Consider the following 17927-nt stretch of genomic DNA (forward strand, 5'->3'; position numbering starts at 1 on the left):
AGCCCTCATTCCGAGTTGATCGCCGCTAGCTACTTTTTGCAGCCGTGCAAACGCATAGTCACCACCCACGGGGGAGTGTATTTTCGCTTTGCAAGTGTGCGATCACATGTGCAGCCGAGTGGGATGAAAAAGTTTTTTGCAGTTTCTGAGTAGGTCTGAACTTACTCAGCCCTTGCGATCACTTCAGCCTGTCCAGTCCCGGAATTGACGTCAGACACTCGCCCTGTAAACGCTTGGACACGCCTGCGTTTTCCCTACCACTCCCAGAAAACGGTCAGTTGACACCCATAAACGCCCTCTTCCTGTCAATCTCCTTGCGTTCACCCATGCGAATGGATTAGTCGCTAGAAGCATTGCACAGCAACGATGCTGTTTGTACCCATATAACGCGCATGCGCATTGCGTTGCATACGCATGCGCAGTAGTAACTTGATCGCTGCGCTGCGAAAATCGGCAGCATGCGATCAACTCGGAATGACCCCCGATGAGCGAATACAAAGATCTGCACCACAGCTTAGAATGCAGTAAAAATGGTTAAACACAATGGCTCCTGCTGTTCACAATAGAGATCCACAGCAAGGGTGTTATATACATCCAACAATTACTAGAGCAACAGTAGTAATAAAGTATGAAACATATATATCACAGTTGGGGGTAAATTTACCAAAGCTTCTAAAAATGAAAAGTGGTGATGTTGCCCACAGCAACCAATCAGATTCTGTCTATCATTTTCTAGGATGTAATCGAGAAATGATAGATAGAATCTGATTGGTTGCTATGGGCAACATTACCACTTTTCCTTTTTAGAAGCTTTGGTAAATGTACCCCTTGGAGTCCACGGCTGAGAGATATGTTCACTTTGCACAGAAATCCAGTATAGAAATATCTGTAGTAATTATCCAGGGATTCCAGCAAGTCACAGGTGGAATTCACAGCAGTGAATAAATGCAAAGATCACACAGCATATACTGTGAACAGTGGAGGCAATACTTGGAAGTTCAGGTACTTACCTGAGATGTAACTTCAGGAAACACAACTAGAATTACAGGAACTGTTACAAAAAAAACAGGGACCGATTGACAAGGCTTCCAACAATAAATTATCACCGGGAAGGCTGAAGAATTGAATGCTTCTGGGCAGCTGCAAGTAGACAAGCAGTGTCCAGGCTACTAAGTAACAGCTGGGACCAGGAATTGCCATGGCCGCCCCCGAGTTGAGACCACAATCCTTAGCAGCGTCCTAATCAGGGCCGGTGCTAGGGTGTTCGGCGTCCCCCTGCAAACTATAAAATTGCGCCCTCCCATATTCCGTTGGCGTGCGCCGGGAAAAGGGGTGTGGTCTCACAAGTAAGGGGCATGGCCACACAATAGTACCCCCATTTAAAATTACGCCACAATGTAGCACAATCTTATTAATCTTATACGTATTGCCCCACCCGTAGTAGTAGCGTCCTTATATGTAATGCACCCCAGTAGTAGTAGCACCCTTATACATAATGCACTCACAGTAGTAGTAGCATCCTTATACATAATGCCCCCAGTAGTAGTAGCATCCTTATACGTAGTGCCCCCCCAGTAGTAGTAGCATCCTTATACATAATGCACCCAGAGTAGTAGTAACATCCTTATACGTAGTGCACCCCCAGTAGTAGACGCGTCCTTATATACGTAATGTCCCCCCCCAGTAGTAGAAGCGTCCTTATACGTAGTGCACCCCCAGTAATAGTAGCGTCCTTATATATAATGCCCCCAAGTAGTAGTAGCGTTCTTATACGTAATGCCCCCCCCAGCAGTAGTAGCGTCCTTATACGTAGTGCACCCCCAGTAGTAAAAGCGTCCTTATACGTAATTCCCCCTAATAGTAGTATCGTCCATATACGTAATGCCCCACAGTAGTAGTAGCGTCCTTATACATAATGCACCCCCAGTAGAAGCCTCCTTATAATAAGAATTTACTTACCGATAATTCTATTTCTCGGAGTCCGTAGTGGATGCTGGGGTTCCTGAAAGGACCATGGGGAATAGCGGCTCCGCAGGAGACAGGGCACAAAAAAGTAAAGCTTTACTAGGTCAGGTGGTGTGCACTGGCTCCTCCCCCTATGACCCTCCTCCAGACTCCAGTTAGGTACTGTGCCCGGACGAGCATACACAATAAGGGAGGCATTTTGAATCCCGGGTAAGACTCATACCAGCCACACCAATCACACCGTACAACTTGTGATCTAAACCCAGTTAACAGTATGACAACAGAAAGGGCCTCTTAAAGATGGCTCCTTAACAATAACCCGAATTAGTTAACAATAACTATGTACAAGTATTGCAGATAATCCGCACTTGGGATGGGCGCCCAGCATCCACTACGGACTCCGAGAAATAGAATTATCGGTAAGTAAATTCTTATTTTCTCTATCGTCCTAAGTGGATGCTGGGGTTCCTGAAAGGACCATGGGGATTATACCAAAGCTCCCAAACGGGCGGGAGAGTGCGGATGACTCTGCAGCACCGAATGAGAGAACTCCAGGTCCTCCTTTGCCAGGGTATCAAATTTGTAAAATTTTACAAACGTGTTCTCCCCCGACCACGTAGCTGCTCGGCAGAGTTGTAATGCCGAGACCCCTCGGGCAGCCGCCCAAGATGAGCCCACCTTCCTTGTGGAGTGGGCTTTTACAGTTTTAGGCTGTGGCAGGCCTGCCACAGAATGTGCAAGTTGAATTGTGTTACAAATCCAACGAGCAATCGACTGCTTAGAAGCAGGTGCGCCCAACTTGTTGGGTGCATACAATATAAACAGCGAGTCAGATTTTCTGACTCCAGCCGTCCTTGCAATGTATATTTTTAAGGCTCTGACAACGTCCAACAACTTGGAGTCCTCCAAGTCGCTAGTGGCCGCAGGCACCACAATAGGTTGGTTCAGATGAAATGCTGATACCACTTTAGGGAGAAAATGCGGACGAGTCCGCAGTTCTGCCCTATCCGAATGGAAGATTAGATAAGGACTTTTATAAGATAAAGCCGCCAATTCAGATACTCTCCTGGCAGAGGCCAGGGCTAGTAACATAGTCACTTTCAATGTGAGATATTTCAAATCCACCTTTTTCAATGGTTCAAACCAATGGGATTTGAGGAAATCTAAAACTACATTTAGATCCCACGGTGCCACCGGAGGCACCACAGGAGGCTGTATATGCAGTACTCCCTTGACAAAAGTCTGGACCTCAGGGACAGAGGCCAATTCTTTTTGGAAGAATATTGACAGGGCCGAAATTTGAACCTTAATGGATCCCAATTTGAGACCCATAGATAATCCTGATTGCAGGAAATGTAGGAAACGACCCAGTTGGAATTCCTCCGTCGGAACCCTCCGATCCTCGCACCACGCTACATATTTTCGCCAAATGCGGTGATAATGTTTCACGGTGACTTCCTTCCGTGCCTTAATCAAGGTAGGAATGACTTCTTCTGGAATGCCTTTCCCTTTTAGGATCTGGCGTTCAACCGCCATGCCGTCAAACGCAGCCGCGGTAAGTCTTGAAAAAGACAGGGACCCTGCTGTAGCAGGTCCCTTCTCAGAGGTAGAGGCCACGGTTCGTCCGTGAGCATCTCTTGAAGTTCCGGATACCAAGTCCTTCTCGGCCAATCCGGAACCACTAGTATTGTTCTTACTCTTCTTTGCCGTATGATCTTCAATACCTTTGGTATGAGCGGCAGAGGAGGAAACACATACACTGACTGGTACACCCAAGGAGTTACCAGTGCGTCCACAGCTATTGCCTGTGGATCTCTTGACCTGGCGCAATATTTGTCCAGTTTCTTGTTGAGGCGAGACGCCATCATGTCTACAATTGGTCTTTCCCAACGGTCTATTAACATGTTGAAGACTTCTGGATGTAGACCCCACTCTCCCGGATGAAGATCGTGTCTGCTGAGGAAGTCTGCTTCCCAGTTGTCCACGCCCGGGATGAACACTGCTGACAGTGCTATCACGTGATTCTCCGCCCAGCGAAGAATCTTGGCAGCTTCTGCCATTGCACTCCTGCTTCTTGTGCCGCCCTGCCTGTTTACATGGGCGACCGCCGTGATGTTGTCCGACTGAATCAACACCGGCTTTCCTTGCAGGAGAAGTTCCGCCTGGCTTAGAGCATTGTAGATTGCTCTTAGTTCCAGAATGTTTATGTGAAGAGACTTTTCCAGACTCGTCCATACTCCCTGGAAGTTTCTTCCTTGTGTGACTGCTCCCCAGCCTCTCAGGCTGGCGTCCGTGGTCACCAGGATCCAATCCTGAATGCCGAATCTGCGGCCTTCTAATAGGTGAGCCTTCTGCAACCACCACAGAAGTGACACCCTTGTCTTTGGTGACAGGGTTATTCGCAGGTGCATCTGCAGATGCGACCCTGACCATTTGTCCAACAGATCCCTTTGGAATATTCTTGCATGGAATCTGCCGAATGGAATTGCTTCGTAAGAAGCCACCATTTTTCCCAGGACTCTTGTGCATTGATGTACTGACACTTTTCCTGGTTTTAGGAGGTTCCTGACCAGATCGGATAACTCCTTGGCTTTTTCCTCTGGAAGGAAAACCTTTTTCTGAACCGTGTCCAGAATCATTCCTAGGAACAGCAGACGAGTTGTCGGGATTAAATGGGATTTTGGAATATTCAGAATCCACCCGTGTTGTCTTAGCACCTCTTGAGATAGTGCTAAAGCTGTCTCCAGCTGTTCTCTGGACCTTGCCCTTATTAGGAGATCGTCCAAGTATGGGATAACTAATACGCCTTTTCTTCGAAGAAGAATCATCATCTCGGCCATTACCTTGGTAAAGACCCGAGGCGCCGTGGACAATCCGAACGGCAGCGTCTGAAACTGATAGTGACAGTTTTGAACAATGAACCTGAGGTACCCCTGGTGTGCGGGGTAAATCGGAACGTGTAGATACGCATCCTTGATGTCCAAGGATACCATAAAGTCCCCTTCTTCCAGGTTCGCTATCACTGCTCTGAGTGACTCCATCTTGAACTTGAACTTTTTTATGTAGAGGTTCAAGGACTTCAGATTTAGAATAGGCCTTACCGAGCCATCCGGCTTCGGTACCACAAATAGAGTGGAATAATACCCCTTTCCTTGTTGTAATAGGGGTACTTTGACTATCACCTGCTGAGCGTACAGCTTGTGAATGGCTTCCAACACCCTCTCCCTTTCGGAAGAGACGGTTGGTAAGGCAGACTTCAGGAAACGATGAGGAGGATCCGTCTCTAATTCCAACCTGTACCCCTGAGATATTATCTGCAGGATCCAGGGGTCTACCTGCGAGTGAGCCCACTGCGCGCTGTAATTTTTGAGACGGCCCCCCACTGTCCCCGAGTCCGCTTGAGAGGCCCCAGCGTCATGCTGAGGTTTTTGCAGGAGCCGGGGAGGGCTTCTGTTCCTGGGAAGGAGCTGCCTGTTGGTGTCTCTTCCCTCTTCCTCTGCCTCGTGGCAGGTACGACAAGCCCTTTGCTCTCTTATTTTTGTAGGAGCGAAAAGGCTGCGGTTGAAAGGTCGGTGCCTTTCTCTGTTGGGGAGTGACTTGAGGTAAAAAAGTGGATTTCCCGGCAGTAGCCGTGGCCACCAAGTCTGATAGACCAACTCCAAATAACTCCTCCCCTTTATACGGCAAAACCTCCATGTGACGTTTTGAATCCGCATCGCCTGTCCACTGTCGTGTCCATAAGGCTCTTCTGGCTGAAATGGACATAGCACTCACCCGAGATGCCAGTGTGCAAATATCCCTCTGTGCATCACGCATATAGATAAATGCATCCTTTATTTGTTCTAACGACAGTAAAACATTGTCCCTATCTAGGGTATCAATATTTTCAATCAGGGATTCTGACCAAACTACTCCAGCACTGCACATCCAGGCAGTTGCTATAGCTGGTCGTAGTATAACACCTGCATGTGTGTATATATTCTTTTGAATAACTTCCATCTTTCTATCTGATGGATCCTTAAGTGCGGCCGTCTCAGGAGAGGGTAACGCCACTTGTTTGGATAAGCGTGTGAGCGCCTTGTCCACCTTAGGGGGTGTTTCCCAGCGCGCCCTAACCTCTGGCGGGAAAGGGTATAATGCCAATAACTTTTTTGAAATTATCAACTTTTTATCAGGAGCAACCCACGCTTCATCACACACGTCATTTAATTCTTCTGATTCAGGAAAAACTGTTTGTAGTTTTTTCACACCATACATAATACCCTGTTTTACGGTATCTGTAGTATCAGCTAAATGTAACGTCTCCTTCATTGCCAAAATCATATAACGTGTGGCCCTACTGGAAAATACGTTTGAATTTCTACCGTCGTCACTGGAATCAGTGCCCGTGTCTGGGTCTGTGTCGACCGACTGAGGCAAAGGGCGTTTTACAGCCCCTGACGGTGTTTGAGGCGCCTGGACAGGCATTAATTGATTGTCCGGCCGCCTCATGTCCTCAACTGACTGTTTAAGGGAAGATAAACCATCACGTAATTCCACAAATAAAGGCATCCATTCTGGTGTCGACCCCCTGGGGGGTGACATCTGCATATTTGGCAATTGCTCCGCCTCCACACCAATATCGTCCTCATACATGTCGACACCACGTACCGACACACACCGCAAACTCACAGGGAATGCTCTAATGAAGACAGGACCCACTAGCCCTTTTGGGGAGACAGAGGGAGAGTCTGCCAGCACACACCACAAAGCGCTATATATACAAGGGATATCCTTATATTAAGTGCTCCCTTATAGCTGCTTTAATATATATATATATATAGCCATTAATGTGCCCCCCCTCTCTGTTTTACCCTGTTTCTGTAGTGCAGTGCAGGGGAGAGACCTGGGAGCCGTTCTGACCAGCGGAGCTGTGACAGAAAATGGCGCCGTGTGCTGAGGAGATAGGCCCCGCCCCTTTTTCGGCGGGTTCTTCTCCCGCTATTTTTCCAGTCAGGCAGGGGTTAAATATCTCCATATAGCCCCTATGGGCTATATGTGAGGTATTTTTAGCCTTGTATAAGGTTTATATTTGCCTCTCAGAGCGCCCCCCCCCAGCGCTCTGCACCCTCAGTGACTGCCCAGTGAAGTGTGCTGAGAGGAAAATGGCGCACAGCTGCAGTGCTGTGCGCTACCTTATGAAGACTGAGGAGTCTTCAGCCGCCGGTTTCCGGACCTCTTCACGCTTCAGCATCTGCAAGGGGGTCGGCGGCGCGGCTCCGGGACCGGACTCCACGGCTGGGCCTGTGTTCGATCCCTCTGGAGCTAATGGTGTCCAGTAGCCAAGCAGCAAATCCACTCTGCATGCAGGTGAGTTTACTACTTTCCCCCTAAGTCCCACGTTGCAGTGATCCTGTTGCCAGCAGGACTCACTGTAAAGAAAAAAACCTAAACTAAACTTTCTCTAAGCAGCTCTTTAGGAGAGCCACCTAGATTGCACCCTTCTCGTTCGGGCACAAAATCTAACTGGAGTCTGGAGGAGGGTCATAGGGGGAGGAGCCAGTGCACACCACCTGACCTAGTAAAGCTTTACTTTTTTGTGCCCTGTCTCCTGCGGAGCCGCTATTCCCCATGGTCCTTTCAGGAACCCCAGCATCCACTTAGGACGATAGAGAAATGTAATTCCCCCGTAGTAGTAGTAGCGTCCTTATAAGTAATGCCCCCCCCAGCAGTAGTAGCGTTGTTACGCGTAATGCCCCCCCTGTAGTAGCGTCCTTATACGTAATGCACCCTCCCAGTAGTAGTAGCGTCGTTACGCGTAAAGCCCCCCCTGTAGTAGTAGCATCCTTATACGTAGTGCACCCACAGTAGTAGTAACATCCTTATACGTAATTCCCCCCTAGTAGTAGTATCGTCCTTATAAATAATGGCCACCCCAGTAGTAGCGTAGTTTCACGTAATGCCCCCCTGTAGTAGTAGCGTCCTTATACGTAATGCCCCCCCAGTAGTAGTATCGTCCTTGCATGTAATGGCCTCCCCCAGTAGTAGCGTCATTATACGTAATGCCCCCCCAATACTAGCATCCATAAAGTGCGCGTACGCAGACATACCTCACACACACAATTCACACATATATACACACACATACACACCCACCCACCATATGCACACATACACACTCACCATATACACACACACACACACCACTTACCTAAGCCAGTCTCCCTCTGTACTGCAGCCTGATCAGTGTAGCTCCGCCCCTTCTATCCCGTTTAGCCCCGCCCACTTTCGACCCGTTTAGCTCCGCCCCCTTCTGTCCCGTACTCAGCCGCTGTCACACGGGGAGGGGAGGCAGGAGGTTTTTCATTCAGCAGGCGCTGCTGCCAGTGACTGTCATACCGTGACAGTCACAGCAGCAGCAGGGGGACAGGACGGCGCAGCAGTGAAGGGATTCAGAGCAGGGGGAGCGCCTCTCTGTCCCAGCGCCTCCCTGCACTGCATCCCTTCGCTGAGCGGGTAGCGCCGGGCCTGGTCCTGATCCCCTAGCAATGGCCGGGACCCACTACAAAGATGAGCCGCAGCGGCGGCGGCTCATAACAACAGTAGTACCCGTTATACACATGGGGCCTAATTCTGAGTTGATCGCAGCAGCAAATTTGTTAGCAGTTGGGCAAAACCATGTGCACTGCAGGGGGGACAGATATAACATGTGCAGAGAGAGTTAGATTTGGGTGTGGTGTGTTCAAACTGAAATCTAAACTACAGTGTAAAAATAAAGCAGCCAGTATTTACCCTGCACAGAAACGAAATAACCCACCCAAATCTAACTCTCTCTGCACATGTTACATCTGCCCCCCCTGCAGTGCACATGGTTTTGCCCAATTGCTAACAAGCTTGCTGCTGCGATCAACTCAGAATTACCCCCATTATGCCACACAGTACTATCGCTTATACACGTGTGGCATAATGCCTTATCTCTTACAACACTGGTGAATTGGTAGGGGGAAAGAGAGAGTGAGAGATGGATGTAGGAGGTGGGCACAGTACATGGGGGAACATAGCAGAGGATGTGGAGGCAGTAGTGAAGGAAATAGCAGAAAATGTGGTGGCAGTAGTGAAGGGAACAGCAGGGAATGAAAGGGGCAGTAGTGATGGGAAAAGCAGAAGAAGGAGGGCAGTAGTGCAAAGGATGAAGAGAGCTGTAGTGAATGGAATAGCAGGGGATGTAGGGGCAGTAGTGAAGGGAACAGCAAGGAGTGAAGGGGGCAGTAGTGCTGGGAACATCAGGTGATGGGGGGGCAGTAGTGAAGGGAACAGCAGGGGGTTAAAGGGTCATTAGTGAAGGAAACAGAAAGAAATGAAGGTGTCAGTAGTTCAGGGGATAGGGGGCAATAGTGAAGGAGAGAGCAGGGATAGGGAGAAGCAGTAGCCTCTGCAGAGAGGGGAAGAACTAAAAGCTACGCTCTCTGGCGGAAGCTAATAATGGCGGAGACACCGAGCTGGAGGGAGCTTACTAGGAGTCGGGTAAGCTGAACCCACCGGTGAAACAAGGAGAGGACCAGCACCGCTATGTAGCATAGTGGCGCTGAGCAGAGGAGACAAACATCCATCATCAGTCAGGGATGCACGTCGGGCTGGGTGGTTGGACAGAGATTCAGGCCGCATACCATACAGGGTCCCAGGACCTAAGTTCAGCAGAGGGGTGGAGCTGTGGCAGGGAATAGGGGGGGTTAAAGCAGAGTGGAACGCCAGGGGAACACTTGAATCCGGACCCCTCAATAAAACAGAAGGAGATGGGTGCACCGTTAATAAAAACTGCGCTGTGTGCAAAGCACCCTTGGCACCACCCTAGTTATGGCCCTGGGCTATATCATACAGCCCAGCATGAAAATCTGCTGTCTGGTAGGACCATTTTGCAATATGTAGCACCTTTCCGTATATAAATGCCTACTCCCCTATATATTGTAAGCTTGCGAGCAGGGCCCTCTTACCTCTTTGTCTGGCTGATATTGCCCAGTGTTGTTTTATTACTAATTGTTCCCAATTGTAAAGTGCAACGGAATATGCTGGCCTTACATAAGTACCTGTTAATAAATAAATTGAGCTCTGTTTTGTATACTGGTCAACATACTGTATTTGAATCTGTTTGTGTACTAGTCACCAGATTAGATTGCAGCCATCATATTGGGGGACAAGAATTTATTTTGTATTTGTTTTACCAGACTAGGACCTGTGTTATATCATAGCCAACTTACTTGGCTTGGTATTGATAAATAGCCACCAGACACACTCTACTTTCTACCAGTTTGGGATCTGCAAAATTAGATTACAATGGAACATACAATTTAGTTAAAATACTGGTGGATGGAATTGCCCGTTAAGTTCTTGGTTCATGTATGTTTGCAATATACAGTCAGGAAATAATTTAGGCTCTAGTTTGGAAAGTGCAAATTTCACAACACTATCCAAGAAACAGATGTGCAGCACAGAAGCACTGATCCATATGACAGATATGCTACTGTGAAGCTGTCCATTTGGGAAAGGTCATTGCAGAATGAAAACTACTTTGGCAACAGCTGAAGGACCGCAGTAAAATAATTTGACCATAAAAACTATGTTACAAAACACATTTTGTTTTGTTTTTTGCCTATATTTTTTGTATCCCTTTGATAATCTTTATTAAAATGTTAGATTTCAAAGAGGACATTTGAGAATGTTTAACAAAAAATGTATTAGAGTTATCCTCTGAGCCTGTACAATACACAACAAGAAGAACAGTCAGTCTCATGAAGGAAAGCATACTGATAAATCACATGTGCTTGATATCAGGGTATATAATCTAGAGGTGTTCAGTCTACACCATGGGGGTCATTCCGAGTTGATCACTCGCTAGCAGTTTTTAGCAGCCGTGCAAACGCTATGCCGCCGCCCACTGGGGAGTGTATTTTAGCTTAGCAGAAGTGCGAACGCATGTGCAGCCAAACTCTGCAAAAACAGTTTGTGCAGTTCCTGAGTAGCTCAGAACCTACTCAGCGCTTGCGATCACTTCAGCCTATTCGTGTCCGGATTTGACGTCAAACAACCGCCCAGCGTTCGCCCAGCCACGCCTGCGTTTTCCCTGGCAAGCCTGCGTTTTTCCAAACACATATTCACACATTTGCGCAAATATGTGTAACGAAGATCTCTGAATTCTATTATTATGTGGAATTTAAATCTGGTTACGGTTATCATTCAGGGTGCTGGGGGAAACAAATGGCTTTTTTTCTTGCTTAGAAATACCCCTCCCTTTCGAGCACCTGAATGATATCACTAAGCTAATTGAGCATCTACCAATGTATATGTTTGTTGTGAGAGGCAGAGAGGTTCCTGCATTAGGAGGAGGTGCAGGCCCTGACATGCCACATGGAGCATTATGGGGTTGCTCCAAGGTAAGTAGCTCTTAGCTTAGACATATTGTAGTAAGGAGCCATTATCATGTGGCTCCTTGCTGGTTAATCTTAGACCCAGATTGGGGTAATGGAGGTGTGAGGTGTGGTGCCTCTGGACTGGCTGAGCTGGATGGTCTTAGTGTGGCATACCCTTACATTCTATTAACACTTTTCACTTATTAATGTTTTAATACTATTTCTCTATTTTAATTGCATTTCATTTTTGTATCACTTTCTCTATAGCTTCGGCTTCCTAAATACTAATTTATTAACACTATAGTTTTTTCACTGGTATGCTACGCTGGGCTTTCTGGTTTATGCTGGTGTTTTGGGGTGCCACACCCTGCACCTAGATATAGCGCTAGGGACCCCAAATATACAGAGACGCCTTGATGTGGCTTTGGGGCTTATTCACACATTTGCGCAAATATGTGTAACGAAGATCTCTGAATTCTATTATTATGTGGAATTTAAATCTGGTTACGGTTATCATTCAGGGTGCTGGGGGAAACAAATGGCTTTTTTTCTTGCTTAGAAATACCCCTCCCTTTCGAGCACCTGAATGATATCACTAAGCTAATTGAGCATTTACCAATATATATGTTTTTCCAAACACTCCCTGAAAACGGTCAGTTGACACCCAGAAACGCCCACTTCATGTCAATCACTCTGCGGCCGTCAGTGCAACTTAATTATTCGCTAGAGCCTGTGCAAAATCACATTGTTTGTTGTACCCGTACGTCGCGCGTGTGCATTGCGGGGCATACGCATGCGCAGAAATTCTGTTTTTTGCCTTGATCGCTGCGCTGCGAAAATCGGCAGCGAGCGATCAACTCGTAATGACCCCCCCATACACAGCAAAATCCATCTAAAGGGAGCATACTTAACTGGAGGCAATTTCAATACCTTTATGTAAAGAATATGTAGAGTTATTCGAATTATTCCATATATTTCAACTAGCAGCTCCGCCCCATATACACAAAGTGTTATATTTACAAAAGTTAAGTTTGACTGATTTTGTATTTTCCACCAATTTACGGATAATTTTTTTGTCAATTTTGAAAATCAGAGATTTACTGAGGGTAAAATTATACCAAAATCAGTCAAAATGAATCAATCTCAAACCCTGAAAAACATTGCTGGTTTAAACATGGTTTTGATGTAGATCGGAGATTTACTATCACTCGACTTGTAAAATCAATAAAAATATAGACTTTTTCACTTTTAAAACACATGCTGTCGCCTAAACCTTCATTATGATGCTTATGAAAGTAGGGATGACGGACGCTATGCCGATGTTTTTGCAATTGAGCAATTATCGGTAAATTGCGCATACATATGCTTTGCACACGCCAAAGTCTAATAGTGATGCTGCTCACATCGCTTTTCTTCAAGCAGAGTGATTGACAATCAGGCATCATTTGTGGGCACTGAATACAGGCCTGTCGCGGACGTGTTTTCTGCATTTCTGTACAGGCTGACTGCTGCTTGGCCACTGATTTACTCAAGCTGACAATTATCGAAGGATCTGCGCGTGTGCTGTGAATGTGTACACAGTGTCTGTACCTTTGCAATGGCTCTGGTGGGCGTCTCTGTACTTTTCAGTGCTACTGTTATAATTTTGCACATCCTCAGCTTGCACAATCGCAGCTGCAATCGCCATAACGTCCGTCAATGAATCAAACAGCTTAGGGGGCACTGTGCATGTACTCCACCATCAGAGATGTATTAAACCATCGCAGGCAACCCACCATCAGATATGTACAGAAACTAAAATTGGAGGAACCACAGTACTTCTTGCATGTGCTACGTTTTGTCCAATAGAAAATCAGCATATCGGGAAGTAAGAGAAATAGTCAGTCAGGGTGGAATTCAATTGTTTGAAAAGTCGGTTGAGTGTCTGTTTTTCCTGTCTATTAGATTGGAGGTGCAATCCAAATTTTTATACAATTGTCCATTTGGGCGTTATCATTCACACAACGCAAGCCACGCATCGGTAATGACGTCATTATGTCATTATGTCAACCCCATATTCATACCCTTAGGGGAGGTTTATTAACATTCTAATTACGTAGTTTTCCTATTTCACACCTGAAGAATACCTATGTAAAGATTTCAGCTTCCTAACGTATCGGGAAATAAGAGAATTAGTGATGAGTGAGTGAGTGAGTGAGTGAGTGAGTGAGTGAGTGAGTGAGTGAGTGCTTTCGCATTTACATATATATAGATAACTTTAATACAGTAGTGTAACAAAACCATAATTATTAGGCATGTGCACTACTACATCTTATTCCAGATTGGACTACCTCCTACTGCCTCATCAGTTTCTACACCTCCTACACCACAACTTTAATGTGTTGACGACCTGGTCTGACCACACTTTCTACCACTCACGCTCTGTCTAAGCAGTGCATTTGGCTTCTGAATGAGAGTCTTCTTTAAGATGTTTATTGCAGGCATCGATTATTACTGACTTTTTTTTACCTTAATAACTCTTCTGTGGTTTCCAGCCAAACTGTCTGGTAAGTGTGTTATCAGGGGAAACAATAATACCCATTTTCCACTGGTTATTGCTGCGTATACCCGGTTTGTGGCTCAGTTGAAAAGGGTTCCTGAAAAATAGACCGGCTCCATGGACTTGGGAATATGACCCTGGTAGCTACCAGAGTAGGAATAGCCATTGACCATCAATGATTTGAAATCATCGATGGTCTATGACCAATGATGACTACTTTTACGATGGGGGAGAACAAGATGTTTTTCTGCCATTAATGATATAGAGCTACCCAAAAAAAATGTATCCGAAGTGTTGAGATATGGAGTATAGCTCCGCCCTCAACACCCACGTAGCCTTGCCCCTGGGCTCTAATTGGAAGGAATCTCATTGAACAACAAAGCATGGGTAAGCATTGGTGTGTGAAACTTATGAATGTTTCACACCATCAAGGTTATCTATCAATGGAGTCATCAATGGATGACCCACCATTGGCCATCCCTATACCAGGGTTGGACCTGGGATAGACCCGGGTAAGGCTGCAGTATAAATGGATGACATGGGTCATCCGACCAGGGTCCTGTTAAAAACCTTTGGAAAGCCAGATCACCAGTGCTTGGAGATGTTGAGCGCCGGCAGAGGGAAGACCAGCCACTAACTGAGGTCCAGCCTGCAGTGTCAAAGGGTTTCAAGCCACTTCACACAGCTGGAAATCATGTTTAATTACCCGAGTTGGACACAGGTTTTTAGTGGAAAAAGGGTATTAGGCTCCTACCTTAAAAGGCAAGGGAGGGCCATAAGTTGCAACTTCTACAACAAATTTGGTCTAACCCATAAAGCCAGGTCCGCCGAGAGGGGGGAGGGGGAGCAGGTATAAGTATCTGGGTTTGTTGGAGGGGCCCAGCATTGGCCTGGGTCTGCTGCTGCTCCAGGTCTGCTGCTGTGTGTTGGGCTGCAGTGGGGCCAGAGAGACTGCTGCCACTGAGCAGCAACAGTCTCTGCCTTTGTAGAAGAGGGCAATAACACTGATTGCGACAACTACCCACAATTTGCCCCTGAATGAGGAGCTCAGAGAACCCCTTTGTTCATCATGCAGTGCCACGAGCTACAAATACTTTTTTCCCTTTAGTTTTCTAAGGGTGTGTGGCCATGCTGATTAGGTAACACCCCCAAGATGCTGCTGGTGTTTAATTTTTTTCTCCGAAGTCCATATTATAGTCATCCACAAGCAGAAGCAGGCTGGCCCGATACAATTCTGCAGCACTATGGCTGCCTGTGTGCTGTGTATACATACACTTGACAGCTAGGAAGGTTCCTCTGCCTGCCTCCCGGCTATCAGTGTCAGACCGAGGCTGCTTCACACTGTGGTGTCCAGCAACCAGCATGAGAAGGGGTCAGCAGTTCCAGAGGTGGCTACCATAAGGAAACAACCCCCCCCCACACACACACACACACACACACACACACACACACACACACACACACACACACACACACACACACCTGCAGATCAGCTTAGCTTCCAGAAGTCTGCAGTAGCCCCACTCCTAACTTCTTTCCTCTCTAAGTTCTCCTCCTTATTCCCTGGTACCTGCAGAGAAGAAGGCTGGACCTGTATCAGCCAGCTGCGGAGCACAACACAAAGGTGCATCATGTTTCCTACAGTCAATCTCATTATATACAGTACCTGTCCTCTGCAGTCTATCTCACTATATCCCTATTCTATGCAGTTTCTATCACTATCTCCCTGTCTCCTGCAGTCTCTCTCACTATCTCCCTTTATTCTGTAGTCTCTCATACTGTCCCCTGCAGCCTCTCTCACTATCTCCCTATCCCCTGCAGTCTCTCTTGCTATCTCCCTGTACTCTGCAGTCTCTCTCTCTATCTCCCTATCCCCTGCAGTCTCTCTCACTATATTCCTTTCCACTGCAGAGGCAATGAAGTTTGGGGGCCCCCCCCAGTAAAACTGCTCATAAACAACATGGAAATCCGCCCCCACCCTGTGCATAACACCTGCACCATCATGGAGACAGCCCCCTCCCCCTCCCCCACAACACAGAATTGATCAAATAAAATATACATAATCATATAAACATAATCAAACCCCCCTTCCGTGGAATACAATAACTAATTAATAGACTCACCTAGTCCCACAGGGAGTGGCACTGTCTCACTGGAGCTGGGCTCGCTGGTGCAGCACTGGTCTGCAGCAGCAGCAGATTTTCCTGCTCCTTGCGCGTTCCGTCCTGATTCCCTCAGCGCCACTTTCATTGGCACTGGGACACTCAGTACAGTACTGCTGCGCAGACGCGGCTGAAGAGGTGGGTCGGCATGGGTATGCAATGAGCGGAATCTGATGTCATGCAGCGCAGCCCATAGCCAGGCAGCATCTGAGCACAGTGCTCTTGGGGGTCTTTGCTGCCCCTACCGGTGCACACCAACCACGGCACGGCACCACATACGACGCACACCACACGCTGCTGCTACACTCCCAGGGACACAGATGTATGTGGGGGCCCCCTGGACAACCACCCGTCGGCCCTGCTTTAATCTGGCTCTGCTTCTGAATCACAAGGGGTTGGATCCCACCTCTTTCCATAGAATTTTGGCACTTTATGCTTTGCCTACGGCCCACATAAAAATGAATGGTTCACTGACAGCCCCAGTGCTTATCTCCAATGGCACTAGGCAGTGCTGCCCCTTGTCCCCCCTCATATTTGTTGTCTGCATGGAGGCTCTGTCTTGTGCAATATGACTTAATCGCTGACATCTCTGGATTGAAAGTAGGTAGCTGTGGTTATAAATTGGCTTTATTTATGGGTGACCTTCTGGCCATTCTGACTAATCCTACTGTGTCTATACCCAATCTAGTCCATGAATTTCACACATATGGCTCCCTGTCATATCTATAGCGGTTAACCTTATGGTCCCCCTTCTTCATTGGTAGATGGTCTGAGGTCCTTTTGATGTGAGACACACATATCACAGTACTAAAACCCCAAATTACATACGGTTAATGATGGGCTGGAGATGGTTGTATATGAATGTAGGTGTCACTTATAAAGAAAAAAGTGTGAATATTATCTAGTTCAAGCAATTAAACATAGTATAATATACCTGGATTCTTTTTGAAGAGCTCATTAAGATAAAAGATCATGTCACTAAACAATGTCAATGACATACAGTGTGTAACCTGACCTATATCTATATGAGAACTGTGTGATATAAGGAGCAAATGTGGAGTAACCACACAATGGTTTTTTTTTATTATATTATGTTAAGTCTTTCCAGATAAGAAAGAACAACCCGACATGTTCTTGCAAAGGGCATTATATTGTATATTTTAGTGGTACCTTTAATTATATCATACTTGTCTACTTTAGGGGAAGTCCAACTGGCAAATGCAGGATGTGACACGATTTGCGGCACGATTACCTCTGTGCAATGCTGTGATTCACTGCTCTTAGATCCCTATAAATATGGATGTGACAATATTAGAGGTAGGGGAGATTCCATCTGGTCAACTCTCCCTATTAATAATGGACACATCTGAAATACAGAGGTACCGCAACTGGGAAACAGAAGTAATCCCACAGCCCCTACATTAATCATATGTCTATCTTCTTAAATGGATGAGCTGGCAACTGTAGATAAGTGCCTGCCAAGCATGACTGCAGTCACATGGAGATAATGGCTAAAGTAATAACCTTATAGGTATTTAAATGAACTGGAATTTCAAAAATGTGCATATTGTTAACTCATTCATGTCCTGGTTTGTGTTTATCTTCAAGTGCTGTAAAATAAGAACACAGTTTTCTTTTGGCAGTAAAGTCTGCCTGGTCCACTTCAAACAGTCATCCAGACAAATCCACTAAAATCTCCATCTCTAGAGGAACAAGCTGTGACACATCATCACACATCATTTATTTCAGCAGCCAGGCCAGCAGCTCTCTACAGATAGAAAGAGACCTACATGTCTGCAGCTTAACTCAGGCTTTAGGCATGTATACAGTAAATAACAAAAGTACTTGCAAATGAATAAAAAATAACATTACAAAGTT

The 17927-nt window shown here is 46.5% G+C and overlaps 1 protein-coding gene across 10 annotated transcripts in view; it reads right to left on the reverse strand.

The window, feature by feature from the left end:
• ARHGAP24 (Rho GTPase activating protein 24) overlaps positions 1–17927 on the reverse strand; it is a 1566862-nt gene that overhangs the window by 73592 nt on the left and 1475343 nt on the right. The window lies entirely within an intron of this gene.

Source organism: Pseudophryne corroboree, chromosome 1 (assembly GCF_028390025.1).
Source record: "Pseudophryne corroboree isolate aPseCor3 chromosome 1, aPseCor3.hap2, whole genome shotgun sequence".
NCBI lineage: Eukaryota > Metazoa > Chordata > Amphibia > Anura > Myobatrachidae > Pseudophryne > Pseudophryne corroboree.